The sequence below is a fragment of the Aquarana catesbeiana genome, linkage group LG07, assembly GCF_042186555.1.
Source record: "Aquarana catesbeiana isolate 2022-GZ linkage group LG07, ASM4218655v1, whole genome shotgun sequence".
Taxonomy (NCBI): Eukaryota; Metazoa; Chordata; class Amphibia; order Anura; family Ranidae; genus Aquarana; species Aquarana catesbeiana.
Window position 1 is genome coordinate 200,319,272 of NC_133330.1, and position 24,193 is coordinate 200,343,464.

The window sequence follows — 24,193 nt, forward strand, 5'->3', positions numbered from 1 at the left end:
AACCTAGATTAGTTACTATGTAGCGCATGCTGAGTTGCCTTATTATGCCCACAAAGTGCAAAATCCTGTTGAGAACTTCTCTCTAAAGTCAAACTTCCTCCCCAAAAGAAAAAAAAAAAAAAAGGCACAGAAAAGCAGGAAGAAGCAGGGGATGTAGCTCAGTGGTAGAGCGCACGCTTTGCATGTGTGAGGCCCCGGGTTCAATCCCTGGCATCTCCAGCCTTTGCTTTGGGGTGGTTGCAATTGGGTTCAAAACTTGGGTGCTGGGTGCTGTCAAAATGAGTGGCAGTAGTAAGGAACAATCAGCAAGGCAGGCTTTTCTTGGAAGCATGCTAATCACATATATGAACCTCTAGTTGACATCATTGGCTGTCTGTTGTTCACGTGAAGCTTTAAGGGTATCTCCACTTTCCTCAGAAAAAAAGATCGCAAATAAGAAAAAATAATATAGTATATGCAATTGCACCACTAGTCATTTATTGAAAAAATGATCTTTCCTTTTCAATCGGCAGCGCTGTCATTTTCTATAAAATTCAATGCAATATGGCAACTTGGAGGCGTTCCGTACACAACTGGTGTACGGAACAGCCCCCCAGAGATTTCACTTCCTGTTTGTGTGATTGGCTCATTGATTTTCCCAGAAGTCTGCACTTAGATACAAGTCAGATTTTAGGCATCCTCTGCAAGAAAAATGTCAGATTTGGTGAGCTGATCCTAAATGGTTAATTGCTTCTAAAGGACTGCAGGTCCTGTCATTCTTCTCACTAGAGCCCTGCAAGTGCATCAGCTGGTCAAAAGTGAAGAAAAAAAAAACACTCCCATTTAAAATAGGTCCTGCACAAGACATGATCCAACAAAAAGCTATTCCTTCAGAGAAGAAGAAACAGGTAAGACTCTGCAACAAAGCTTGTTAAAATCCTTGCAATGTCCATTGATCACCCAGAGGGGATTGTTTTTTTTCTCAACAAAAGAGGAGTTACTCTTTAAAGGCATAGTAATTCTTCCTTCCTGCATAAGATGTGCACTGAAGATGTAGTTTAATGGTGTCATTTGTTGAACTGTACGCATAGCCTATAGTAGAGGAAATCTTCACATTCCTGTGTCAGCGGTATCTTATTGTGTTGAAACGTGAGGCTTTTCGCCATGGCTTTGCACGGGTTAATGCATGACCTCTATCTGCAGTGTGAGACCTGACACCTCCTGAGAAGAAACTTCACTTCGCATAATCCCTGCCTCTCTCAGACTAGTGCTCGTGCAGGTGAGAACCACACAGTAATTAGATGTGACACAGACACAAAGAGAGCTCACTTATGCAGCTGGGAGATGATGTGTTGTCAGCTAACTGACAAACACAATTCGGACATAAATGGGTTTCTTTTGGCTCCTGAAGGCTAAAAGTCCTTCCTGGAAGAAAAAAAATGAAAGCGTAGTTGTTTTTGGGAAGTGAAGGAGGCCCTGAGTACTTGTAGTGGAACACAGATGTGAAGGCCTGGTGCCGGGTTAAAGGCTGCAACATCGTTTAAAGCTTTGTGGAGAAAAAGGCACAAAGACCTCCACGAGATAAGGGAATGTAGCTCAGTGGTAGAGCGCACGCTTTGCATGTGTGAGGCCCTGGGTTCAATCCCCGGCATCTCCAAGTAAGCCTTACTTATCCTACTCCAAGGGAAGCAGCTGCTACCTCGGCATGTGCACACACACCTGAGAAACATTTGGCCAAAACAACCCTTACAATAAACGTCCATGTCCTCACCCTCCAAAGCCATTAGCATATAAAAGGGTGGAGCAGACAGCCTGGAATTCTTTCCTTTGTTCCTCTCTCTAAAGTCAAACTTGGGGGTAACACTCTAACCTGGTACTCACGGGCCGAATGTCAGGAGACAACGGCTGGTTCAAGAAAAACTGCCTGACATTCGGGTTGTGTGTATGTCGGTTTGTCCGAAAGAAAGCGGCCGTATGGCTGGCTTCTGTGGGACGAGTATGCTGGAAAACCAGCAGCTGACCGACTCCCAATTAGTGTTCTCGCCAAAGGCAGAGAGGTCAGATCAGAGTTTTATAGCGGAGGGGCCATCTCCCTTTCAGGATACAACAACGCAGCTAGGTCGATCGCTGCACTAACTTTGCCTCTACCTGAATTTTCGCCTCACAAGAAGCACAGGTCTGCTTATGTGAAGTATGGGGGATGTAGCTCAGTGGTAGAGCGCACGCTTCGCATGTGTGAGGTCCCGGGTTCAACCCCCGGCATCTCCAATCTTTATCTTAAAACCGAGTCTAGTTGCGATGTAGCGCATGCTGAGTTGCCTAATGATCCCCACAAAGTGCAAAATCCTGCTGAGAACTTCTCTCAAAAGTCAAACTTCCTCCCCAAAAGAAAAAAAAAAAAAAGGCAGAGAAATCCAAGAGCAAGAAGGGGATGTAGCTCAGTGGTAGAGCGCGCGCTTTGCATGTGTGAGGCCCCGGGTTCAATCCCCGGCATCTCCATTCTTTATCTTAAAACCTAGATTAGTTACTATGTAGCGCATGCTGAGTTTCCTTATTATGCCCACAAAGTGCAAAATCCTGTTGAGAACTTCTCTCTAAAGTCAAACTTCCTCCCCAAAAGAAAAAAAAAAAAAAAAGGCACAGAAAAGCAGGAAGAAGCAGGGGATGTAGCTCAGTGGTAGAGCGCACGCTTTGCATGTGTGAGGCCCCGGGTTCAATCCCTGGCATCTCCAGCCTTTGCTTTGGGGTGGTTGCAATTGGGTTCAAAACTTGGGTGCTGGGTGCTGTCAAAATGAGTGGCAGTAGTAAGGAACAATCAGCAAGGCAGGCTTTTCTTGGAAGCATGCTAATCACATATATGAACCTCTAGTTGACATCATTGGCTGTCTGTTGTTCACGTGAAGCTTTAAGGGTATCTCCACTTTCCTCAGAAAAAAAGATCGCAAATAAGAAAAAATAATATAGTATATGCAATTGCACCACTAGTCATTTATTGAAAAAATGATCTTTCCTTTTCAATCGGCAGCGCTGTCATTTTCTATAAAATTCAATGCAATATGGCAACTTGGAGGCGTTCCGTACACAACTGGTGTACGGAACAGCCCCCCAGAGATTTCACTTCCTGTTTGTGTGATTGGCTCATTGATTTTCCCAGAAGTCTGCACTTAGATACAAGTCAGATTTTAGGCATCCTCTGCAAGAAAAATGTCAGATTTGGTGAGCTGATCCTAAATGGTTAATTGCTTCTGAAGGACTGCAGGTCCTGTCATTCTTCTCACTAGAGCCCTGCAAGTGCATCAGCTGGTCAAAAGTGAAGAAAAAAAAAACACTCCCATTTAAAATAGGTCCTGCACAAGACATGATCCAACAAAAAGCTATTCCTTCAGAGAAGAAGAAACAGGTAAGACTCTGCAACAAAGCTTGTTAAAATCCTTGCAATGTCCATTGATCACCCAGAGGGGATTGTTTTTTTTCTCAACAAAAGAGGAGTTACTCTTTAAAGGCATAGTAATTCTTCCTTCCTGCATAAGATGTGCACTGAAGATGTAGTTTAATGGTGTCATTTGTTGAACTGTACGCATAGCCTATAGTAGAGGAAATCTTCACATTCCTGTGTCAGCGGTATCTTATTGTGTTGAAACGTGAGGCTTTTCGCCATGGCTTTGCACGGGTTAATGCATGACCTCTATCTGCAGTGTGAGACCTGACACCTCCTGAGAAGAAACTTCACTTCGCATAATCCCTGCCTCTCTCAGACTAGTGCTCGTGCAGGTGAGAACCACACAGTAATTAGATGTGACACAGACACAAAGAGAGCTCACTTATGCAGCTGGGAGATGATGTGTTGTCAGCTAACTGACAAACACAATTCGGACATAAATGGGTTTCTTTTGGCTCCTGAAGGCTAAAAGTCCTTCCTGGAAGAAAAAAAATGAAAGCGTAGTTGTTTTTGGGAAGTGAAGGAGGCCCTGAGTACTTGTAGTGGAACACAGATGTGAAGGCCTGGTGCCGGGTTAAAGGCTGCAACATCGTTTAAAGCTTTGTGGAGAAAAAGGCACAAAGACCTCCACGAGATAAGGGGATGTAGCTCAGTGGTAGAGCGCACGCTTTGCATGTGTGAGGCCCCGGGTTCAATCCCCGGCATCTCCAAGTAAGCCTTACTTATCCTACTCCAAGGGAAGCAGCTGCTACCTCGGCATGTGCACACACACCTGAGAAACATTTGGCCAAAACAACCCTTACAATAAACGTCCATGTCCTCACCCTCCAAAGCCATTAGCATATAAAAGGGTGGAGCAGACAGCCTGGAATTCTTTCCTTTGTTCCTCTCTCTAAAGTCAAACTTGGGGGTAACACTCTAACCTGGTACTCACGGGCCGAATGTCAGGAGACAACGGCTGGTTCAAGAAAAACTGCCTGACATTCGGGTTGTGTGTATGTCGGTCTGTCCGAAAGAAAGCGGCCGTATGGCTGGCTTCTGTGGGACGAGTATGCTGGAAAACCAGCAGCTGACCGACTCCCAATTAGTGTTCTCGGCCAAAGGCAGAGAGGTCAGATCAGAGTTTTATAGCGGAGGGGCCATCTCCCTTTCAGGATACAACAATGCAGCTAGGTCGATCGCTGCACTAACTTTGCCTCTACCTGAATTTTCGCCTCACAAGAAGCACAGGTCTGCTTATGTGAAGTATGGGGGATGTAGCTCAGTGGTAGAGCGCACGCTTCGCATGTGTGAGGTCCCGGGTTCAACCCCCGGCATCTCCAATCTTTATCTTAAAACCGAGTCTAGTTGCGATGTAGCGCATGCTGAGTTGCCTAATGATCCCCACAAAGTGCAAAATCCTGCTGAGAATTTCTCTCAAAAGTCAAACTTCCTCCCCAAAAGAAAAAAAAAAAAAAGGCAGAGAAATCCAAGAGCAAGAAGGGGATGTAGCTCAGTGGTAGAGCGCGCGCTTTGCATGTGTGAGGCCCCGGGTTCAATCCCCGGCATCTCCATTCTTTATCTTAAAACCTAGATTAGTTACTATGTAGCGCATGCTGAGTTGCCTTATTATGCCCACAAAGTGCAAAATCCTGTTGAGAACTTCTCTCTAAAGTCAAACTTCCTCCCCAAAAGAAAAAAAAAAAAAAAAAAAAAAAAAAAGGCACAGAAAAGCAGGAAGAAGCAGGGGATGTAGCTCAGTGGTAGAGCGCACGCTTTGCATGTGTGAGGCCCCGGGTTCAATCCCTGGCATCTCCAGCCTTTGCTTTGGGGTGGTTGCAATTGGGTTCAAAACTTGGGTGCTGGCTGCTGTCAAAATGAGTGGCAGTAGTAAGGAACAATCAGCAAGGCAGGCTTTTCTTGGAAGCATGCTAATCACATATATGAACCTCTAGTTGACATCATTGGCTGTCTGTTGTTCACGTGAAGCTTTAAGGGTATCTCCACTTTCCTCAGAAAAAAAGATCGCAAATAAGAAAAAATAATATAGTATATGCAATTGCACCACTAGTCATTTATTGAAAAAATGATCTTTCCTTTTCAATCGGCAGCGCTGTCATTTTCTATAAAATTCAATGCAATATGGCAACTTGGAGGCGTTCCGTACACAACTGGTGTACGGAACAGCCCCCCAGAGATTTCACTTCCTGTTTGTGTGATTGGCTCATTGATTTTCCCAGAAGTCTGCACTTAGATACAAGTCAGATTTTAGGCATCCTCTGCAAGAAAAATGTCAGATTTGGTGAGCTGATCCTAAATGGTTAATTGCTTCTGAAGGACTGCAGGTCCTGTCATTCTTCTCACTAGAGCCCTGCAAGTGCATCAGCTGGTCAAAAGTGAAGAAAAAAAAAACACTCCCATTTAAAATAGGTCCTGCACAAGACATGATCCAACAAAAAGCTATTCCTTCAGAGAAGAAGAAACAGGTAAGACTCTGCAACAAAGCTTGTTAAAATCCTTGCAATGTCCATTGATCACCCAGAGGGGATTGTTTTTTTTCTCAACAAAAGAGGAGTTACTCTTTAAAGGCATAGTAATTCTTCCTTCCTGCATAAGATGTGCACTGAAGATGTAGTTTAATGGTGTCATTTGTTGAACTGTACGCATAGCCTATAGTAGAGGAAATCTTCACATTCCTGTGTCAGCGGTATCTTATTGTGTTGAAACGTGAGGCTTTTCGCCATGGCTTTGCACGGGTTAATGCATGACCTCTATCTGCAGTGTGAGACCTGACACCTCCTGAGAAGAAACTTCACTTCGCATAATCCCTGCCTCTCTCAGACTAGTGCTCGTGCAGGTGAGAACCACACAGTAATTAGATGTGACACAGACACAAAGAGAGCTCACTTATGCAGCTGGGAGATGATGTGTTGTCAGCTAACTGACAAACACAATTTGGACATAAATGGGTTTCTTTTGGCTCCTGAAGGCTAAAAGTCCTTCCTGGAAGAAAAAAAATGAAAGCGTAGTTGTTTTTGGGAAGTGAAGGAGGCCCTGAGTACTTGTAGTGGAACACAGATGTGAAGGCCTGGTGCCGGGTTAAAGGCTGCAACATCGTTTAAAGCTTTGTGGAGAAAAAGGCACAAAGACCTCCACGAGATAAGGGGATGTAGCTCAGTGGTAGAGCGCACGCTTTGCATGTGTGAGGCCCCGGGTTCAATCCCCGGCATCTCCAAGTAAGCCTTACTTATCCTACTCCAAGGGAAGCAGCTGCTACCTCGGCATGTGCACACACACCTGAGAAACATTTGGCCAAAACAACCCTTACAATAAACGTCCATGTCCTCACCCTCCAAAGCCATTAGCATATAAAAGGGTGGAGCAGACAGCCTGGAATTCTTTCCTTTGTTCCTCTCTCTAAAGTCAAACTTGGGGGTAACACTCTAACCTGGTACTCACGGGCCGAATGTCAGGAGACAACGGCTGGTTCAAGAAAAACTGCCTGACATTCGGGTTGTGTGTATGTCGGTCTGTCCGAAAGAAAGCGGCCGTATGGCTGGCTTCTGTGGGACGAGTATGCTGGAAAACCAGCAGCTGACCGACTCCCAATTAGTGTTCTCGGCCAAAGGCAGAGAGGTCAGATCAGAGTTTTATAGCGGAGGGGCCATCTCCCTTTCAGGATACAACAACGCAGCTAGGTCGATCGCTGCACTAACTTTGCCTCTACCTGAATTTTCGCCTCACAAGAAGCACAGGTCTGCTAATGTGAAGTATGGGGGATGTAGCTCAGTGGTAGAGCGCACGCTTCGCATGTGTGAGGTCCCGGGTTCAACCCCCGGCATCTCCAATCTTTATCTTAAAACCGAGTCTAGTTGCGATGTAGCGCATGCTGAGTTGCCTAATGATCCCCACAAAGTGCAAAATCCTGCTGAGAACTTCTCTCAAAAGTCAAACTTCCTCCCCAAAAGAAAAAAAAAAAAAAGGCATAGAAATCCAAGAGCAAGAAGGGGATGTAGCTCAGTGGTAGAGCGCGCGCTTTGCATGTGTGAGGCCCCGGGTTCAATCCCCGGCATCTCCATTCTTTATCTTAAAACCTAGATTAGTTACTATGTAGCGCATGCTGAGTTGCCTTATTATGCCCACAAAGTGCAAAATCCTGTTGAGAACTTCTCTCTAAAGTCAAACTTCCTCCCCAAAAGAAAAAAAAAAAAAAAAGGCACAGAAAAGCAGGAAGAAGCAGGGGATGTAGCTCAGTGGTAGAGCGCACGCTTTGCATGTGTGAGGCCCCGGGTTCAATCCCTGGCATCTCCAGCCTTTGCTTTGGGGTGGTTGCAATTGGGTTCAAAACTTGGGTGCTGGGTGCTGTCAAAATGAGTGGCAGTAGTAAGGAACAATCAGCAAGGCAGGCTTTTCTTGGAAGCATGCTAATCACATATATGAACCTCTAGTTGACATCATTGGCTGTCTGTTGTTCACGTGAAGCTTTAAGGGTATCTCCACTTTCCTCAGAAAAAAAGATCGCAAATAAGAAAAAATAATATAGTATATGCAATTGCACCACTAGTCATTTATTGAAAAAATGATCTTTCCTTTTCAATCGGCAGCGCTGTCATTTTCTATAAAATTCAATGCAATATGGCAACTTGGAGGCGTTCCGTACACAACTGGTGTACGGAACAGCCCCCCAGAGATTTCACTTCCTGTTTGTGTGATTGGCTCATTGATTTTCCCAGAAGTCTGCACTTAGATACAAGTCAGATTTTAGGCATCCTCTGCAAGAAAAATGTCAGATTTGGTGAGCTGATCCTAAATGGTTAATTGCTTCTAAAGGACTGCAGGTCCTGTCATTCTTCTCACTAGAGCCCTGCAAGTGCATCAGCTGGTCAAAAGTGAAGAAAAAAAAAACACTCCCATTTAAAATAGGTCCTGCACAAGACATGATCCAACAAAAAGCTATTCCTTCAGAGAAGAAGAAACAGGTAAGACTCTGCAACAAAGCTTGTTAAAATCCTTGCAATGTCCATTGATCACCCAGAGGGGATTGTTTTTTTTCTCAACAAAAGAGGAGTTACTCTTTAAAGGCATAGTAATTCTTCCTTCCTGCATAAGATGTGCACTGAAGATGTAGTTTAATGGTGTCATTTGTTGAACTGTACGCATAGCCTATAGTAGAGGAAATCTTCACATTCCTGTGTCAGCGGTATCTTATTGTGTTGAAACGTGAGGCTTTTCGCCATGGCTTTGCACGGGTTAATGCATGACCTCTATCTGCAGTGTGAGACCTGACACCTCCTGAGAAGAAACTTCACTTCGCATAATCCCTGCCTCTCTCAGACTAGTGCTCGTGCAGGTGAGAACCACACAGTAATTAGATGTGACACAGACACAAAGAGAGCTCACTTATGCAGCTGGGAGATGATGTGTTGTCAGCTAACTGACAAACACAATTCGGACATAAATGGGTTTCTTTTGGCTCCTGAAGGCTAAAAGTCCTTCCTGGAAGAAAAAAAATGAAAGCGTAGTTGTTTTTGGGAAGTGAAGGAGGCCCTGAGTACTTGTAGTGGAACACAGATGTGAAGGCCTGGTGCCGGGTTAAAGGCTGCAACATCGTTTAAAGCTTTGTGGAGAAAAAGGCACAAAGACCTCCACGAGATAAGGGGATGTAGCTCAGTGGTAGAGCGCACGCTTTGCATGTGTGAGGCCCCGGGTTCAATCCCCGGCATCTCCAAGTAAGCCTTACTTATCCTACTCCAAGGGAAGCAGCTGCTACCTCGGCATGTGCACACACACCTGAGAAACATTTGGCCAAAACAACCCTTACAATAAACGTCCATGTCCTCACCCTCCAAAGCCATTAGCATATAAAAGGGTGGAGCAGACAGCCTGGAATTCTTTCCTTTGTTCCTCTCTCTAAAGTCAAACTTGGGGGTAACACTCTAACCTGGTACTCACGGGCCGAATGTCAGGAGACAACGGCTGGTTCAAGAAAAACTGCCTGACATTCGGGTTGTGTGTATGTCGGTTTGTCCGAAAGAAAGCGGCCGTATGGCTGGCTTCTGTGGGACGAGTATGCTGGAAAACCAGCAGCTGACCGACTCCCAATTAGTGTTCTCGGCCAAAGGCAGAGAGGTCAGATCAGAGTTTTATAGCGGAGGGGCCATCTCCCTTTCAGGATACAACAACGCAGCTAGGTCGATCGCTGCACTAACTTTGCCTCTACCTGAATTTTCGCCTCACAAGAAGCACAGGTCTGCTAATGTGAAGTATGGGGGATGTAGCTCAGTGGTAGAGCGCACGCTTCGCATGTGTGAGGTCCCGGGTTCAACCCCCGGCATCTCCAATCTTTATCTTAAAACCGAGTCTAGTTGCGATGTAGCGCATGCTGAGTTGCCTAATGATCCCCACAAAGTGCAAAATCCTGCTGAGAACTTCTCTCAAAAGTCAAACTTCCTCCCCAAAAGAAAAAAAAAAAAAAGGCAGAGAAATCCAAGAGCAAGAAGGGGATGTAGCTCAGTGGTAGAGCGCGCGCTTTGCATGTGTGAGGCCCCGGGTTCAATCCCCGGCATCTCCATTCTTTATCTTAGAACCTAGATTAGTTACTATGTAGCGCATGCTGAGTTGCCTTATTATGCCCACAAAGTGCAAAATCCTGTTGAGAACTTCTCTCTAAAGTCAAACTTCCTCCCCAAAAGAAAAAAAAAAAAAAAAGGCACAGAAAAGCAGGAAGAAGCAGGGGATGTAGCTCAGTGGTAGAGCGCACGCTTTGCATGTGTGAGGCCCCGGGTTCAATCCCTGGCATCTCCAGCCTTTGCTTTGGGGTGGTTGCAATTGGGTTCAAAACTTGGGTGCTGGGTGCTGTCAAAATGAGTGGCAGTAGTAAGGAACAATCAGCAAGGCAGGCTTTTCTTGGAAGCATGCTAATCACATATATGAACCTCTAGTTGACATCATTGGCTGTCTGTTGTTCACGTGAAGCTTTAAGGGTATCTCCACTTTCCTCAGAAAAAAAGATCGCAAATAAGAAAAAATAATATAGTATATGCAATTGCACCACTAGTCATTTATTGAAAAAATGATCTTTCCTTTTCAATCGGCAGCGCTGTCATTTTCTATAAAAACACTCCCATTTAAAATAGGTCCTGCACAAGACATGATCCAACAAAAAGCTATTCCTTCAGAGAAGAAGAAACAGGTAAGACTCTGCAACAAAGCTTGTTAAAATCCTTGCAATGTCCATTGATCACCCAGAGGGGATTATTTTTTTTCTCAACAAAAGAGGAGTTACTCTTTAAAGGCATAATAATTCTTCCTTCCTGCATAAGATGTGCACTGAAGATGTAGTTTAATGGTGTCATTTGTTGAACTGTACGCATAGCCTATAGTAGAGGAAATCTTCACATTCCTGTGTCAGCGGTATCTTATTGTGTTGAAACGTGAGGCTTTTCGCCATGGCTTTGCACGGGTTAATGCATGACCTCTATCTGCAGTGTGAGACCTGACACCTCCTGAGAAGAAACTTCACTTCGCATAATCCCTGCCTCTCTCAGACTAGTGCTCGTGCAGGTGAGAACCACACAGTAATTAGATGTGACACAGACACAAAGAGAGCTCACTTATGCAGCTGGGAGATGATGTGTTGTCAGCTAACTGACAAACACAATTCGGACATAAATGGGTTTCTTTTGGCTCCTGAAGGCTAAAAGTCCTTCCTGGAAGAAAAAAAATGAAAGCGTAGTTGTTTTTGGGAAGTGAAGGAGGCCCTGAGTACTTGTAGTGGAACACAGATGTGAAGGCCTGGTGCCGGGTTAAAGGCTGCAACATCGTTTAAAGCTTTGTGGAGAAAAAGGCACAAAGACCTCCACGAGATAAGGGGATGTAGCTCAGTGGTAGAGCGCACGCTTTGCATGTGTGAGGCCCCGGGTTCAATCCCCGGCATCTCCAAGTAAGCCTTACTTATCCTACTCCAAGGGAAGCAGCTGCTACCTCGGCATGTGCACACACACCTGAGAAACATTTGGCCAAAACAACCCTTACAATAAACGTCCATGTCCTCACCCTCCAAAGCCTATTAGCATATAAAAGGGTGGAGCAGACAGCCTGGAATTCTTTCCTTTGTTCCTCTCTCTAAAGTCAAACTTGGGGGTAACACTCTAACCTGGTACTCACGGGCCGAATGTCAGGAGACAACGGCTGGTTCAAGAAAAACTGCCTGACATTCGGGTTGTGTGTATGTCGGTCTGTCCGAAAGAAAGCGGCCGTATGGCTGGCTTCTGTGGGACGCGTATGCTGGAAAACCAGCAGCTGACCGACTCCCAATTAGTGTTCTCGGCCAAAGGCAGAGAGGTCAGATCAGAGTTTTATAGCGGAGGGGCCATCTCCCTTTCAGGATACAACAACGCAGCTAGGTCGATCGCTGCACTAACTTTGCCTCTACCTGAATTTTCGCCTCACAAGAAGCACAGGTCTGCTTATGTGAAGTATGGGGGATGTAGCTCAGTGGTAGACCGCACGCTTCGCATGTGTGAGGTCCCGGGTTCAACCCCCGGCATCTCCAATCTTTATCTTAAAACCGAGTCTAGTTGCGATGTAGCGCATGCTGAGTTGCCTAATGATCCCCACAAAGTGCAAAATCCTGCTGAGAACTTCTCTCAAAAGTCAAACTTCCTCCCCAAAAGAAAAAAAAAAAAAAGGCAGAGAAATCCAAGAGCAAGAAGGGGATGTAGCTCAGTGGTAGAGCGCGCGCTTTGCATGTGTGAGGCCCCGGGTTCAATCCCCGGCATCTCCATTCTTTATCTTAAAACCTAGATTAGTTACTATGTAGCGCATGCTGAGTTGCCTTATTATGCCCACAAAGTGCAAAATCCTGTTGAGAACTTCTCTCTAAAGTCAAACTTCCTCCCCAAAAGAAAAAAAAAAAAAAAAAAAAGGCACAGAAAAGCAGGAAGAAGCAGGGGATGTAGCTCAGTGGTAGAGCGCACGCTTTGCATGTGTGAGGCCCCGGGTTCAATCCCTGGCATCTCCAGCCTTTGCTTTGGGGTGGTTGCAATTGGGTTCAAAACTTGGGTGCTGGGTGCTGTCAAAATGAGTGGCAGTAGTAAGGAACAATCAGCAAGGCAGGCTTTTCTTGGAAGCATGCTAATCACATATATGAACCTCTAGTTGACATCATTGGCTGTCTGTTGTTCACGTGAAGCTTTAAGGGTATCTCCACTTTCCTCAGAAAAAAAGATCGCAAATAAGAAAAAATAATATAGTATATGCAATTGCACCACTAGTCATTTATTTAAAAAATGATCTTTCCTTTTCAATCGGCAGCGCTGTCATTTTCTATAAAATTCAATGCAATATGGCAACTTGGAGGCGTTCCGTACACAACTGGTGTACGGAACAGCCCCCCAGAGATTTCACTTCCTGTTTGTGTGATTGGCTCATTGATTTTCCCAGAAGTCTGCACTTAGATACAAGTCAGATTTTAGGCATCCTCTGCAAGAAAAATGTCAGATTTGGTGAGCTGATCCTAAATGGTTAATTGCTTCTAAAGGACTGCAGGTCCTGTCATTCTTCTCACTAGAGCCCTGCAAGTGCATCAGCTGGTCAAAAGTGAAGAAAAAAAAACACTCCCATTTAAAATAGGTCCTGCACAAGACATGATCCAACAAAAAGCTATTCCTTCAGAGAAGAAGAAACAGGTAAGACTCTGCAACAAAGCTTGTTAAAATCCTTGCAATGTCCATTGATCACCCAGAGGGGATTATTTTTTTTCTCAACAAAAGAGGAGTTACTCTTTAAAGGCATAGTAATTCTTCCTTCCTGCATAAGATGTGCACTGAAGATGTAGTTTAATGGTGTCATTTGTTGAACTGTACGCATAGCCTATAGTAGAGGAAATCTTCACATTCCTGTGTCAGCGGTATCTTATTGTGTTGAAACGTGAGGCTTTTTGCCATGGCTTTGCACGGGTTAATGCATGACCTCTATCTGCAGTGTGAGACCTGACACCTCCTGAGAAGAAACTTCACTTCGCATAATCCCTGCCTCTCTCAGACTAGTGCTCGTGCAGGTGAGAACCACACAGTAATTAGATGTGACACAGACACAAAGAGAGCTCACTTATGCAGCTGGGAGATGATGTGTTGTCAGCTAACTGACAAACACAATTCGGACATAAATGGGTTTCTTTTGGCTCCTGAAGGCTAAAAGTCCTTCCTGGAAGAAAAAAAATGAAAGCGTAGTTGTTTTTGGGAAGTGAAGGAGGCCCTGAGTACTTGTAGTGGAACACAGATGTGAAGGCCTGGTGCCGGGTTAAAGGCTGCAACATCGTTTAAAGCTTTGTGGAGAAAAAGGCACAAAGACCTCCACGAGATAAGGGGATGTAGCTCAGTGGTAGAGCGCACGCTTTGCATGTGTGAGGCCCCGGGTTCAATCCCCGGCATCTCCAAGTAAGCCTTACTTATCCTACTCCAAGGGAAGCAGCTGCTACCTCGGCATGTGCACACACACCTGAGAAACATTTGGCCAAAACAACCCTTACAATAAACGTCCATGTCCTCACCCTCCAAAGCCATTAGCATATAAAAGGGTGGAGCAGACAGCCTGGAATTCTTTCCTTTGTTCCTCTCTCTAAAGTCAAACTTGGGGGTAACACTCTAACCTGGTACTCACGGGCCGAATGTCAGGAGACAACGGCTGGTTCAAGAAAAACTGCCTGACATTCGGGTTGTGTGTATGTCGGTCTGTCCGAAAGAAAGCGGCCGTATGGCTGGCTTCTGTGGGACGAGTATGCTGGAAAACCAGCAGCTGACCGACTCCCAATTAGTGTTCTCGGCCAAAGGCAGAGAGGTCAGATCAGAGTTTTATAGCGGAGGGGCCATCTCCCTTTCAGGATACAACAACGCAGCTAGGTCGATCGCTGCACTAACTTTGCCTCTACCTGAATTTTCGCCTCACAAGAAGCACAGGTCTGCTTATGTGAAGTATGGGGGATGTAGCTCAGTGGTAGAGCGCACGCTTCGCATGTGTGAGGTCCCGGGTTCAACCCCCGGCATCTCCAATCTTTATCTTAAAACCGAGTCTAGTTGCGATGTAGCGCATGCTGAGTTGCCTAATGATCCCCACAAAGTGCAAAATCCTGCTGAGAACTTCTCTCAAAAGTCAAACTTCCTCCCCAAAAGAAAAAAAAAAAAAAGGCAGAGAAATCCAAGAGCAAGAAGGGGATGTAGCTCAGTGGTAGAGCGCGAGCTTTGCATGTGTGAGGCCCCGGGTTCAATCCCCGGCATCTCCATTCTTTATCTTAAAACCTAGATTAGTTACTATGTAGCGCATGCTGAGTTGCCTTATTATGCCCACAAAGTGCAAAATCCTGTTGAGAACTTCTCTCTAAAGTCAAACTTCCTCCCCAAAAGAAAAAAAAAAAAAAAAGGCACAGAAAAGCAGGAAGAAGCAGGGGATGTAGCTCAGTGGTAGAGCGCACGCTTTGCATGTGTGAGGCCCCGGGTTCAATCCCTGGCATCTCCAGCCTTTGCTTTGGGGTGGTTGCAATTGGGTTCAAAACTTGGGTGCTGGGTCCTCTCAAAATGAGTGGCAGTAGTAAGGAACAATCAGCAAGGCAGGCTTTTCTTGGAAGCATGCTAATCACATATATGAACCTCTAGTTGACATCATTGGCTGTCTGTTGTTCACGTGAAGCTTTAAGGGTATCTCCACTTTCCTCAGAAAAAAAGATCGCAAATAAGAAAAAATAATATAGTATATGCAATTGCACCACTAGTCATTTATTTAAAAAATGATCTTTCCTTTTCAATCGGCAGCGCTGTCATTTTCTATAAAATTCAATGCAATATGGCAACTTGGAGGCGTTCCGTACACAACTGGTGTACGGAACAGCCCCCCAGAGATTTCACTTCCTGTTTGTGTGATTGGCTCATTGATTTTCCCAGAAGTCTGCACTTAGATACAAGTCAGATTTTAGGCATCCTCTGCAAGAAAAATGTCAGATTTGGTGAGCTGATCCTAAATGGTTAATTGCTTCTAAAGGACTGCAGGTCCTGTCATTCTTCTCACTAGAGCCCTGCAAGTGCATCAGCTGGTCAAAAGTGAAGAAAAAAAAACACTCCCATTTAAAATAGGTCCTGCACAAGACATGATCCAACAAAAAGCTATTCCTTCAGAGAAGAAGAAACAGGTAAGACTCTGCAACAAAGCTTGTTAAAATCCTTGCAATGTCCATTGATCACCCAGAGGGGATTATTTTTTTTCTCAACAAAAGAGGAGTTACTCTTTAAAGGCATAGTAATTCTTCCTTCCTGCATAAGATGTGCACTGAAGATGTAGTTTAATGGTGTCATTTGTTGAACTGTACGCATAGCCTATAGTAGAGGAAATCTTCACATTCCTGTGTCAGCGGTATCTTATTGTGTTGAAACGTGAGGCTTTTTGCCATGGCTTTGCACGGGTTAATGCATGACCTCTATCTGCAGTGTGAGACCTGACACCTCCTGAGAAGAAACTTCACTTCGCATAATCCCTGCCTCTCTCAGACTAGTGCTCGTGCAGGTGAGAACCACACAGTAATTAGATGTGACACAGACACAAAGAGAGCTCACTTATGCAGCTGGGAGATGATGTGTTGTCAGCTAACTGACAAACACAATTCGGACATAAATGGGTTTCTTTTGGCTCCTGAAGGCTAAAAGTCCTTCCTGGAAGAAAAAAAATGAAAGCGTAGTTGTTTTTGGGAAGTGAAGGAGGCCCTGAGTACTTGTAGTGGAACACAGATGTGAAGGCCTGGTGCCGGGTTAAAGGCTGCAACATCGTTTAAAGCTTTGTGGAGAAAAAGGCACAAAGACCTCCACGAGATAAGGGGATGTAGCTCAGTGGTAGAGCGCACGCTTTGCATGTGTGAGGCCCCGGGTTCAATCCCCGGCATCTCCAAGTAAGCCTTACTTATCCTACTCCAAGGGAAGCAGCTGCTACCTCGGCATGTGCACACACACCTGAGAAACATTTGGCCAAAACAACCCTTACAATAAACGTCCATGTCCTCACCCTCCAAAGCCATTAGCATATAAAAGGGTGGAGCAGACAGCCTGGAATTCTTTCCTTTGTTCCTCTCTCTAAAGTCAAACTTGGGGGTAACACTCTAACCTGGTACTCACGGGCCGAATGTCAGGAGACAACGGCTGGTTCAAGAAAAACTGCCTGACATTCGGGTTGTGTGTATGTCGGTCTGTCCGAAAGAAAGCGGCCGTATGGCTGGCTTCTGTGGGACGAGTATGCTGGAAAACCAGCAGCTGACCGACTCCCAATTAGTGTTCTCGGCCAAAGGCAGAGAGGTCAGATCAGAGTTTTATAGCGGAGGGGCCATCTCCCTTTCAGGATACAACAACGCAGCTAGGTCGATCGCTGCACTAACTTTGCCTCTACCTGAATTTTCGCCTCACAAGAAGCACAGGTCTGCTTATGTAAAGTATGGGGGATGTAGCTCAGTGGTAGAGCGCACGCTTCGCATGTGTGACGTCCCGGGTTCAACCCCCGGCATCTCCAATCTTTATCTTAAAACCGAGTCTAGTTGCGATGTAGCGCATGCTGAGTTGCCTAATGATCCCCACAAAGTGCAAAATCCTGCTGAGAACTTCTCTCAAAAGTCAAACTTCCTCCCCAAAAGAAAAAAAAAAAAAAGGCAGAGAAATCCAAGAGCAAGAAGGGGATGTAGCTCAGTGGTAGAGCGCGCGCTTTGCATGTGTGAGGCCCCGGGTTCAATCCCCGGCATCTCCATTCTTTATCTTAAAACCTAGATTAGTTACTATGTAGCGCATGCTGAGTTGCCTTATTATGCCCACAAAGTGCAAAATCCTGTTGAGAACTTCTCTCTAAAGTCAAACTTCCTCCCCAAAAGAAAAAAAAAAAAAAAGGCACAGAAAAGCAGGAAGAAGCAGGGGATGTAGCTCAGTGGTGGAGCGCACGCTTTGCATGTGTGAGGCCCCGGGTTCAATCCCTGGCATCTCCAGCCTTTGCTTTGGGGTGGTTGCAATTGGGTTCAAAACTTGGGTGCTGGGTGCTGTCAAAATGAGTGGCAGTAGTAAGGAACAATCAGCAAGGCAGGCTTTTCTTGGAAGCATGCTAATCACATATATGAACCTCTAGTTGACATCATTGGCTGTCTGTTGTTCACGTGAAGCTTTAAGGGTATCTCCACTTTCCTCAGAAAAAAAGATCGCAAATAAGAAAAAATAATATAGTATATGCAATTGCACCACTAGTCATTTATTTAAAAAATGATCTTACCTTTTCAATCGGCAGCGCTGTCATTTTCTATAAAATTCAATGCAATATGGCAACTTGGAGGCGTTCCGTACACAACTGGTGTACGGAACAGCCCCCCAGAGATTTCACTTCCTGTTTGTGTGATTGGCTCATTGATTTTCCCAGAAGTCTGCACTTAGATACAAGTCAGATTTTAGGCATCCTCTGCAAGAAAAATGTCAGATTTGGTGAGCTGATCCTAAATGGTTAATTGCTTCTAAAGGACTGCAGGTCCTGTCATTCTTCTCACTAGAGCCCTGCAAGTGCATCAGCTGGTCAAAAGTGAAGAAAAAAAAAACACTCCCATTTAAAATAGGTCCTGCACAAGACATGATCCAACAAAAAGCTATTCCTTCAGAGAAGAAGAAACAGGTAAGACTCTGCAACAAAGCTTGTTAAAATCCTTGCAATGTCCATTGATCACCCAGAGGGGATTATTTTTTTTCTCAACAAAAGAGGAGTTACTCTTTAAAGGCATAGTAATTCTTCCTTCCTGCATAAGATGTGCACTGAAGATGTAGTTTAATGGTGTCATTTGTTGAACTGTACGCATAGCCTATAGTAGAGGAAATCTTCACATTCCTGTGTCAGCGGTATCTTATTGTGTTGAAACGTGAGGCTTTTCGCCATGGCTTTGCACGGGTTAATGCATGACCTCTATCTGCAGTGTGAGACCTGACACCTCCTGAGAAGAAACTTCACTTCGCATAATCCCTGCCTCTCTCAGACTAGTGCTCGTGCAGGTGAGAACCACACAGTAATTAGATGTGACACAGACACAAAGAGAGCTCACTTATGCAGCTGGGAGATGATGTGTTGTCAGCTAACTGACAAACACAATTCGGACATAAATGGGTTTCTTTTGGCTCCTGAAGGCTAAAAGTCCTTCCTGGAAGAAAAAAAATGAAAGCGTAGTTGTTTTTGGGAAGTGAAGGAGGCCCTGAGTACTTGTAGTGGAACACAGATGTGAAGGCCTGGTGCCGGGTTAAAGGCTGCAACATCGTTTAAAGCTTTGTGGAGAAAAAGGCACAAAGACCTCCACGAGATAAGGGGATGTAGCTCAGTGGTAGAGCGCACGCTTTGCATGTGTGAGGCCCCGGGTTCAATCCCCGGCATCTCCAAGTAAGCCTTACTTATCCTACTCCAAGGGAAGCAGCTGCTACCTCGGCATGTGCACACACACCTGAGAAACATTTGGCCAAAACAACCCTTACAATAAACGTCCATGTCCTCACCCTCCAAAGCCATTAGCATATAAAAGGGTGGAGCAGACAGCCTGGAATTCTTTCCTTTGTTCCTCTCTCTAAAGTCAAACTTGGGGGTAACACTCTAACCTGGTACTCACGGGCCGAATGTCAGGAGACAACGGCTGGTTCAAGAAAAACTGCCTGACATTCGGGTTGTGTGTATGTCGGTCTGTCCGAAAGAAAGCGGCCGTATGGCTGGCTTCTGTGGGACGAGTATGCTGGAAAACCAGCAGCTGACCGACTCCCAATTAGTGTTCTCGGCCAAAGGCAGAGAGGTCAGATCAGAGTTTTATAGCGGAGGGGCCATCTCCCTTTCAGGATACAACAATGCAGCTAGGTCGATCGCTGCACTAACTTTGCCTCTACCTGAATTTTCGCCTCACAAGAAGCACAGGTCTGCTTATGTGAAGTATGGGGGATGTAGCTCAGTGGTAGAGCGCACGCTTCGCATGTGTGAGGTCCCGGGTTCAACCCCCGGCATCTCCAATCTTTATCTTAAAACCGAGTCTAGTTGCGATGTAGCGCATGCTGAGTTGCCTAATGATCCCCACAAAGTGCAAAATCCTGCTGAGAACTTCTCTCAAAAGTCAAACTTCCTCCCCAAAAGAAAAAGAAAAAAAAAAAAAAAGGCAGAGAAATCCAAGAGCAAGAAGGGGATGTAGCTCAGTGGTAGAGCGCGCGCTTTGCATGAGTGAGGCCCCGTGTTCAATCCCCGGCATCTCCATTCTTTATCTTAAAACCTAGATTAGTTACTATGTAGCGCATGCTGAGTTGCCTTATTATGCCCACAAAGTGCAAAATCCTGTTGAGAACTTCTCTCTAAAGTCAAACTTCCTCCCCAAAAGAAAAAAAAAAAAAAAAGGCACAGAAAAGCAGGAAGAAGCAGGGGATGTAGCTCAGTGGTAGAGCGCACGCTTTGCATGTGTGAGGCCCCGGGTTCAATCCCTGGCATCTCCAGCCTTTGCTTTGGGGTGGTTGCAATTGGGTTCAAAACTTGGGTGCTGGCTGCTGTCAAAATGAGTGGCAGTAGTAAGGAACAATCAGCAAGGCAGGCTTTTCTTGGAAGCATGCTAATCACATATATGAACCTCTAGTTGACATCATTGGCTGTCTGTTGTTCACGTGAAGCTTTAAGGGTATCTCCACTTTCCTCAGAAAAAAAGATCGCAAATAAGAAAAAATAATATAGTATATGCAATTGCACCACTAGTCATTTATTGAAAAAATGATCTTTCCTTTTCAATCGGCAGCGCTGTCATTTTCTATAAAATTCAATGCAATATGGCAACTTGGAGGCGTTCCGTACACAACTGGTGTACGGAACAGCCCCCCAGAGATTTCACTTCCTGTTTGTGTGATTGGCTCATTGATTTTCCCAGAAGTCTGCACTTAGATACAAGTCAGATTTTAGGCATCCTCTGCAAGAAAAATGTCAGATTTGGTGAGCTGATCCTAAATGGTTAATTGCTTCTAAAGGACTGCAGGTCCTGTCATTCTTCTCACTAGAGCCCTGCAAGTGCATCAGCTGGTCAAAAGTGAAGAAAAAAAAAACACTCCCATTTAAAATAGGTCCTGCACAAGACATGATCCAACAAAAAGCTATTCCTTCAGAGAAGAAGAAACAGGTAAGACTCTGCAACAAAGCTTGTTAAAATCCTTGCAATGTCCATTGATCACCCAGAGGGGATTATTTTTTTTCTCAACAAAAGAGGAGTTACTCTTTAAAGGCATAGTAATTCTTCCTTCCTGCATAAGATGTGCACTGAAGATGTAGTTTAATGGTGTCATTTGTTGAACTGTACGCATAGCCTATAGTAGAGGAAATCTTCACATTCCTGTGTCAGCGGTATCTTATTGTGTTGAAACGTGAGGCTTTTCGCCATGGCTTTGCACGGGTTAATGCATGACCTCTATCTGCAGTGTGAGACCTGACACCTCCTGAGAAGAAACTTCACTTCGCATAATCCCTGCCTCTCTCAGACTAGTGCTCGTGCAGGTGAGAACCACACAGTAATTAGATGTGACACAGACACAAAGAGAGCTCACTTATGCAGCTGGGAGATGATGTCTTGTCAGCTAACTGACAAACACAATTCGGACATAAATGGGTTTCTTTTGGCTCCTGAAGGCTAAAAGTCCTTCCTGGAAGAAAAAAAATGAAAGCGTAGTTGTTTTTGGGAAGTGAAGGAGGCCCTGAGTACTTGTAGTGGAACACAGATGTGAAGGCCTGGTGCCGGGTTAAAGGCTGCAACATCGTTTAAAGCTTTGTGGAGAAAAAGGCACAAAGACCTCCACGAGATAAGGGGATGTAGCTCAGTGGTAGAGCGCACGCTTTGCATGTGTGAGGCCCCGGGTTCAATCCCCGGCATCTCCAAGTAAGCCTTACTTATCCTACTCCAAGGGAAGCAGCTGCTACCTCGGCATGTGCACACACACCTGAGAAACATTTGGCCAAAACAACCCTTACAATAAACGTCCATGTCCTCACCCTCCAAAGCCATTAGCATATAAAAGGGTGGAGCAGACAGCCTGGAATTCTTTCCTTTGTTCCTCTCTCTAAAGTCAAACTTGGGGGTAACACTCTAACCTGGTACTCACGGGCCGAATGTCAGGAGACAACGGCTGGTTCAAGAAAAACTGCCTGACATTCGGGTTGTGTGTATGTCGGTCTGTCCGAAAGAAAGCGGCCGTATGGCTGGCTTCTGTGGGACGAGTATGCTGGAAAACCAGCAGCTGACCGACTCCCAATTAGTGTTCTCGGCCAAAGGCAGAGAGGTCAGATCAGAGTTTTATAGCGGAGGGGCCATCTCCCTTTCAGGATACAACAATGCAGCTAGGTCGATCGCTGCACTAACTTTGCCTCTACCTGAATTTTCGCCTCACAAGAAGCACAGGTCTGCTTATGTGAAGTATGGGGGATGTAGCTCAGTGGTAGAGCGCACGCTTCGCATGTGTGAGGTCCCGGGTTCAACCCCCGGCATCTCCAATCTTTATCTTAAAACCGAGTCTAGTTGCGATGTAGCGCATGCTGAGTTGCCTAATGATCCCCACAAAGTGCAAAATCCTGCTGAGAACTTCTCTCAAAAGTCAAACTTCCTCCCCAAAAGAAAAAGAAAAAAAAAAAAAAGGCAGAGAAATCCAAGAGCAAGAAGGGGATGTAGCTCAGTGGTAGAGCGCGCGCTTTGCATGAGTGAGGCCCCGTGTTCAATCCCCGGCATCTCCATTCTTTATCTTAAAACCTAGATTAGTTACTATGTAGCGCATGCTGAGTTGCCTTATTATGCCCACAAAGTGCAAAATCCTGTTGAGAACTTCTCTCTAAAGTCAAACTTCCTCCCCAAAAGAAAAAAAAAAAAAAAAGGCACAGAAAAGCAGGAAGAAGCAGGGGATGTAGCTCAGTGGTAGAGCGCACGCTTTGCATGTGTGAGGCCCCGGGTTCAATCCCTGGCATCTCCAGCCTTTGCTTTGGGGTGGTTGCAATTGGGTTCAAAACTTGGGTGCTGGCTGCTGTCAAAATGAGTGGCAGTAGTAAGGAACAATCAGCAAGGCAGGCTTTTCTTGGAAGCATGCTAATCACATATATGAACCTCTAGTTGACATCATTGGCTGTCTGTTGTTCACGTGAAGCTTTAAGGGTATCTCCACTTTCCTCAGAAAAAAAGATCGCAAATAAGAAAAAATAATATAGTATATGCAATTGCACCACTAGTCATTTATTGAAAAAATGATCTTTCCTTTTCAATCGGCAGCGCTGTCATTTTCTATAAAATTCAATGCAATATGGCAACTTGGAGGCGTTCCGTACACAACTGGTGTACGGAACAGCCCCCCAGAGATTTCACTTCCTGTTTGTGTGATTGGCTCATTGATTTTCCCAGAAGTCTGCACTTAGATACAAGTCAGATTTTAGGCATCCTCTGCAAGAAAAATGTCAGATTTGGTGAGCTGATCCTAAATGGTTAATTGCTTCTAAAGGACTGCAGGTCCTGTCATTCTTCTCACTAGAGCCCTGCAAGTGCATCAGCTGGTCAAAAGTGAAGAAAAAAAAAACACTCCCATTTAAAATAGGTCCTGCACAAGACATGATCCAACAAAAAGCTATTCCTTCAGAGAAGAAGAAACAGGTAAGACTCTGCAACAAAGCTTGTTAAAATCCTTGCAATGTCCATTGATCACCCAGAGGGGATTATTTTTTTTCTCAACAAAAGAGGAGTTACTCTTTAAAGGCATAGTAATTCTTCCTTCCTGCATAAGATGTGCACTGAAGATGTAGTTTAATGGTGTCATTTGTTGAACTGTACGCATAGCCTATAGTAGAGGAAATCTTCACATTCCTGTGTCAGCGGTATCTTATTGTGTTGAAACGTGAGGCTTTTCGCCATGGCTTTGCACGGGTTAATGCATGACCTCTATCTGCAGTGTGAGACCTGACACCTCCTGAGAAGAAACTTCACTTCGCATAATCCCTGCCTCTCTCAGACTAGTGCTCGTGCAGGTGAGAACCACACAGTAATTAGATGTGACACAGACACAAAGAGAGCTCACTTATGCAGCTGGGAGATGATGTGTTGTCAGCTAACTGACAAACACAATTCGGACATAAATGGGTTTCTTTTGGCTCCTGAAGGCTAAAAGTCCTTCCTGGAAGAAAAAAAATGAAAGCGTAGTTGTTTTTGGGAAGTGAAGGAGGCCCTGAGTACTTGTAGTGGAACACAGATGTGAAGGCCTGGTGCCGGGTTAAAGGCTGCAACATCGTTTAAAGCTTTGTGGAGAAAAAGGCACAAAGACCTCCACGAGATAAGGGGATGTAGCTCAGTGGTAGAGCGCACGCTTTGCATGTGTGAGGCCCCGGGTTGCATCTCCAAGTAAGCCTTACTTATCCTACTCCAAGGGAAGCAGCTGCTACCTCGGCATGTGCACACACACCTGAGAAACATTTGGCCAAAACAACCCTTACAATAAACGTCCATGTCCTCACCCTCCAAAGCCATTAGCATATAAAAGGGTGGAGCAGACAGCCTGGAATTCTTTCCTTTGTTCCTCTCTCTAAAGTCAAACTTGGGGGTAACACTCTAACCTGGTACTCACGGGCCGAATGTCAGGAGACAACGGCTGGTTCAAGAAAAACTGCCTGACATTCGGGTTGTGTGTATGTCGGTCTGTCCGAAAGAAAGCGGCCGTATGGCTGGCTTCTGTGGGACGAGTATGCTGGAAAACCAGCAGCTGACCGACTCCCAATTAGTGTTCT

At 45.2% G+C, this 24,193-nt stretch overlaps 37 non-coding genes across 37 annotated transcripts; all 37 read left to right on the plus strand.

Moving 5' to 3' along the window:
• The first annotated feature begins 147 nt into the window (after positions 1–147).
• Positions 148–219, plus strand: TRNAA-UGC (transfer RNA alanine (anticodon UGC)). The gene has a single exon. It is a non-coding gene; the product is annotated as a tRNA-Ala (tRNA).
• A 1,345-nt stretch (positions 220–1,564) lies between these two features.
• Positions 1,565–1,636, plus strand: TRNAA-UGC (transfer RNA alanine (anticodon UGC)). The gene has a single exon. It is a non-coding gene; the product is annotated as a tRNA-Ala (tRNA).
• A 539-nt stretch (positions 1,637–2,175) lies between these two features.
• Positions 2,176–2,247, plus strand: TRNAA-CGC (transfer RNA alanine (anticodon CGC)). The gene has a single exon. It is a non-coding gene; the product is annotated as a tRNA-Ala (tRNA).
• Positions 2,248–2,406: 159 nt separating this feature from the next.
• TRNAA-UGC (transfer RNA alanine (anticodon UGC)) lies at positions 2,407–2,478 on the plus strand. The gene has a single exon. It is a non-coding gene; the product is annotated as a tRNA-Ala (tRNA).
• Positions 2,479–2,639: 161 nt separating this feature from the next.
• Positions 2,640–2,711, plus strand: TRNAA-UGC (transfer RNA alanine (anticodon UGC)). The gene has a single exon. It is a non-coding gene; the product is annotated as a tRNA-Ala (tRNA).
• A 1,345-nt stretch (positions 2,712–4,056) lies between these two features.
• On the plus strand, positions 4,057–4,128 carry TRNAA-UGC (transfer RNA alanine (anticodon UGC)). The gene has a single exon. It is a non-coding gene; the product is annotated as a tRNA-Ala (tRNA).
• A 540-nt stretch (positions 4,129–4,668) lies between these two features.
• Positions 4,669–4,740, plus strand: TRNAA-CGC (transfer RNA alanine (anticodon CGC)). The gene has a single exon. It is a non-coding gene; the product is annotated as a tRNA-Ala (tRNA).
• A 159-nt stretch (positions 4,741–4,899) lies between these two features.
• Positions 4,900–4,971, plus strand: TRNAA-UGC (transfer RNA alanine (anticodon UGC)). Its single transcript has one exon. It is a non-coding gene; the product is annotated as a tRNA-Ala (tRNA).
• Positions 4,972–5,143: 172 nt separating this feature from the next.
• On the plus strand, positions 5,144–5,215 carry TRNAA-UGC (transfer RNA alanine (anticodon UGC)). The gene has a single exon. It is a non-coding gene; the product is annotated as a tRNA-Ala (tRNA).
• A 1,345-nt stretch (positions 5,216–6,560) lies between these two features.
• On the plus strand, positions 6,561–6,632 carry TRNAA-UGC (transfer RNA alanine (anticodon UGC)). Its single transcript has one exon. It is a non-coding gene; the product is annotated as a tRNA-Ala (tRNA).
• A 540-nt stretch (positions 6,633–7,172) lies between these two features.
• Positions 7,173–7,244, plus strand: TRNAA-CGC (transfer RNA alanine (anticodon CGC)). The gene has a single exon. It is a non-coding gene; the product is annotated as a tRNA-Ala (tRNA).
• Positions 7,245–7,403: 159 nt separating this feature from the next.
• On the plus strand, positions 7,404–7,475 carry TRNAA-UGC (transfer RNA alanine (anticodon UGC)). The gene has a single exon. It is a non-coding gene; the product is annotated as a tRNA-Ala (tRNA).
• Positions 7,476–7,636: 161 nt separating this feature from the next.
• Positions 7,637–7,708, plus strand: TRNAA-UGC (transfer RNA alanine (anticodon UGC)). Its single transcript has one exon. It is a non-coding gene; the product is annotated as a tRNA-Ala (tRNA).
• Positions 7,709–9,053: 1,345 nt separating this feature from the next.
• TRNAA-UGC (transfer RNA alanine (anticodon UGC)) lies at positions 9,054–9,125 on the plus strand. Its single transcript has one exon. It is a non-coding gene; the product is annotated as a tRNA-Ala (tRNA).
• A 540-nt stretch (positions 9,126–9,665) lies between these two features.
• Positions 9,666–9,737, plus strand: TRNAA-CGC (transfer RNA alanine (anticodon CGC)). Its single transcript has one exon. It is a non-coding gene; the product is annotated as a tRNA-Ala (tRNA).
• Positions 9,738–9,896: 159 nt separating this feature from the next.
• On the plus strand, positions 9,897–9,968 carry TRNAA-UGC (transfer RNA alanine (anticodon UGC)). Its single transcript has one exon. It is a non-coding gene; the product is annotated as a tRNA-Ala (tRNA).
• Positions 9,969–10,129: 161 nt separating this feature from the next.
• On the plus strand, positions 10,130–10,201 carry TRNAA-UGC (transfer RNA alanine (anticodon UGC)). The gene has a single exon. It is a non-coding gene; the product is annotated as a tRNA-Ala (tRNA).
• Positions 10,202–11,266: 1,065 nt separating this feature from the next.
• Positions 11,267–11,338, plus strand: TRNAA-UGC (transfer RNA alanine (anticodon UGC)). Its single transcript has one exon. It is a non-coding gene; the product is annotated as a tRNA-Ala (tRNA).
• A 541-nt stretch (positions 11,339–11,879) lies between these two features.
• On the plus strand, positions 11,880–11,951 carry TRNAA-CGC (transfer RNA alanine (anticodon CGC)). Its single transcript has one exon. It is a non-coding gene; the product is annotated as a tRNA-Ala (tRNA).
• A 159-nt stretch (positions 11,952–12,110) lies between these two features.
• Positions 12,111–12,182, plus strand: TRNAA-UGC (transfer RNA alanine (anticodon UGC)). Its single transcript has one exon. It is a non-coding gene; the product is annotated as a tRNA-Ala (tRNA).
• Positions 12,183–12,347: 165 nt separating this feature from the next.
• Positions 12,348–12,419, plus strand: TRNAA-UGC (transfer RNA alanine (anticodon UGC)). The gene has a single exon. It is a non-coding gene; the product is annotated as a tRNA-Ala (tRNA).
• A 1,344-nt stretch (positions 12,420–13,763) lies between these two features.
• Positions 13,764–13,835, plus strand: TRNAA-UGC (transfer RNA alanine (anticodon UGC)). The gene has a single exon. It is a non-coding gene; the product is annotated as a tRNA-Ala (tRNA).
• Positions 13,836–14,375: 540 nt separating this feature from the next.
• On the plus strand, positions 14,376–14,447 carry TRNAA-CGC (transfer RNA alanine (anticodon CGC)). Its single transcript has one exon. It is a non-coding gene; the product is annotated as a tRNA-Ala (tRNA).
• A 159-nt stretch (positions 14,448–14,606) lies between these two features.
• On the plus strand, positions 14,607–14,678 carry TRNAA-UGC (transfer RNA alanine (anticodon UGC)). The gene has a single exon. It is a non-coding gene; the product is annotated as a tRNA-Ala (tRNA).
• A 161-nt stretch (positions 14,679–14,839) lies between these two features.
• On the plus strand, positions 14,840–14,911 carry TRNAA-UGC (transfer RNA alanine (anticodon UGC)). Its single transcript has one exon. It is a non-coding gene; the product is annotated as a tRNA-Ala (tRNA).
• A 1,344-nt stretch (positions 14,912–16,255) lies between these two features.
• Positions 16,256–16,327, plus strand: TRNAA-UGC (transfer RNA alanine (anticodon UGC)). Its single transcript has one exon. It is a non-coding gene; the product is annotated as a tRNA-Ala (tRNA).
• Positions 16,328–16,867: 540 nt separating this feature from the next.
• TRNAA-CGC (transfer RNA alanine (anticodon CGC)) lies at positions 16,868–16,939 on the plus strand. The gene has a single exon. It is a non-coding gene; the product is annotated as a tRNA-Ala (tRNA).
• A 159-nt stretch (positions 16,940–17,098) lies between these two features.
• On the plus strand, positions 17,099–17,170 carry TRNAA-UGC (transfer RNA alanine (anticodon UGC)). Its single transcript has one exon. It is a non-coding gene; the product is annotated as a tRNA-Ala (tRNA).
• A 160-nt stretch (positions 17,171–17,330) lies between these two features.
• TRNAA-UGC (transfer RNA alanine (anticodon UGC)) lies at positions 17,331–17,402 on the plus strand. The gene has a single exon. It is a non-coding gene; the product is annotated as a tRNA-Ala (tRNA).
• A 1,345-nt stretch (positions 17,403–18,747) lies between these two features.
• Positions 18,748–18,819, plus strand: TRNAA-UGC (transfer RNA alanine (anticodon UGC)). The gene has a single exon. It is a non-coding gene; the product is annotated as a tRNA-Ala (tRNA).
• Positions 18,820–19,359: 540 nt separating this feature from the next.
• TRNAA-CGC (transfer RNA alanine (anticodon CGC)) lies at positions 19,360–19,431 on the plus strand. Its single transcript has one exon. It is a non-coding gene; the product is annotated as a tRNA-Ala (tRNA).
• Positions 19,432–19,597: 166 nt separating this feature from the next.
• On the plus strand, positions 19,598–19,669 carry TRNAA-UGC (transfer RNA alanine (anticodon UGC)). Its single transcript has one exon. It is a non-coding gene; the product is annotated as a tRNA-Ala (tRNA).
• Positions 19,670–19,830: 161 nt separating this feature from the next.
• TRNAA-UGC (transfer RNA alanine (anticodon UGC)) lies at positions 19,831–19,902 on the plus strand. The gene has a single exon. It is a non-coding gene; the product is annotated as a tRNA-Ala (tRNA).
• A 1,345-nt stretch (positions 19,903–21,247) lies between these two features.
• Positions 21,248–21,319, plus strand: TRNAA-UGC (transfer RNA alanine (anticodon UGC)). Its single transcript has one exon. It is a non-coding gene; the product is annotated as a tRNA-Ala (tRNA).
• Positions 21,320–21,859: 540 nt separating this feature from the next.
• TRNAA-CGC (transfer RNA alanine (anticodon CGC)) lies at positions 21,860–21,931 on the plus strand. The gene has a single exon. It is a non-coding gene; the product is annotated as a tRNA-Ala (tRNA).
• Positions 21,932–22,096: 165 nt separating this feature from the next.
• Positions 22,097–22,168, plus strand: TRNAA-UGC (transfer RNA alanine (anticodon UGC)). Its single transcript has one exon. It is a non-coding gene; the product is annotated as a tRNA-Ala (tRNA).
• A 161-nt stretch (positions 22,169–22,329) lies between these two features.
• TRNAA-UGC (transfer RNA alanine (anticodon UGC)) lies at positions 22,330–22,401 on the plus strand. Its single transcript has one exon. It is a non-coding gene; the product is annotated as a tRNA-Ala (tRNA).
• Positions 22,402–24,193: the final 1,792 nt, after the last annotated feature.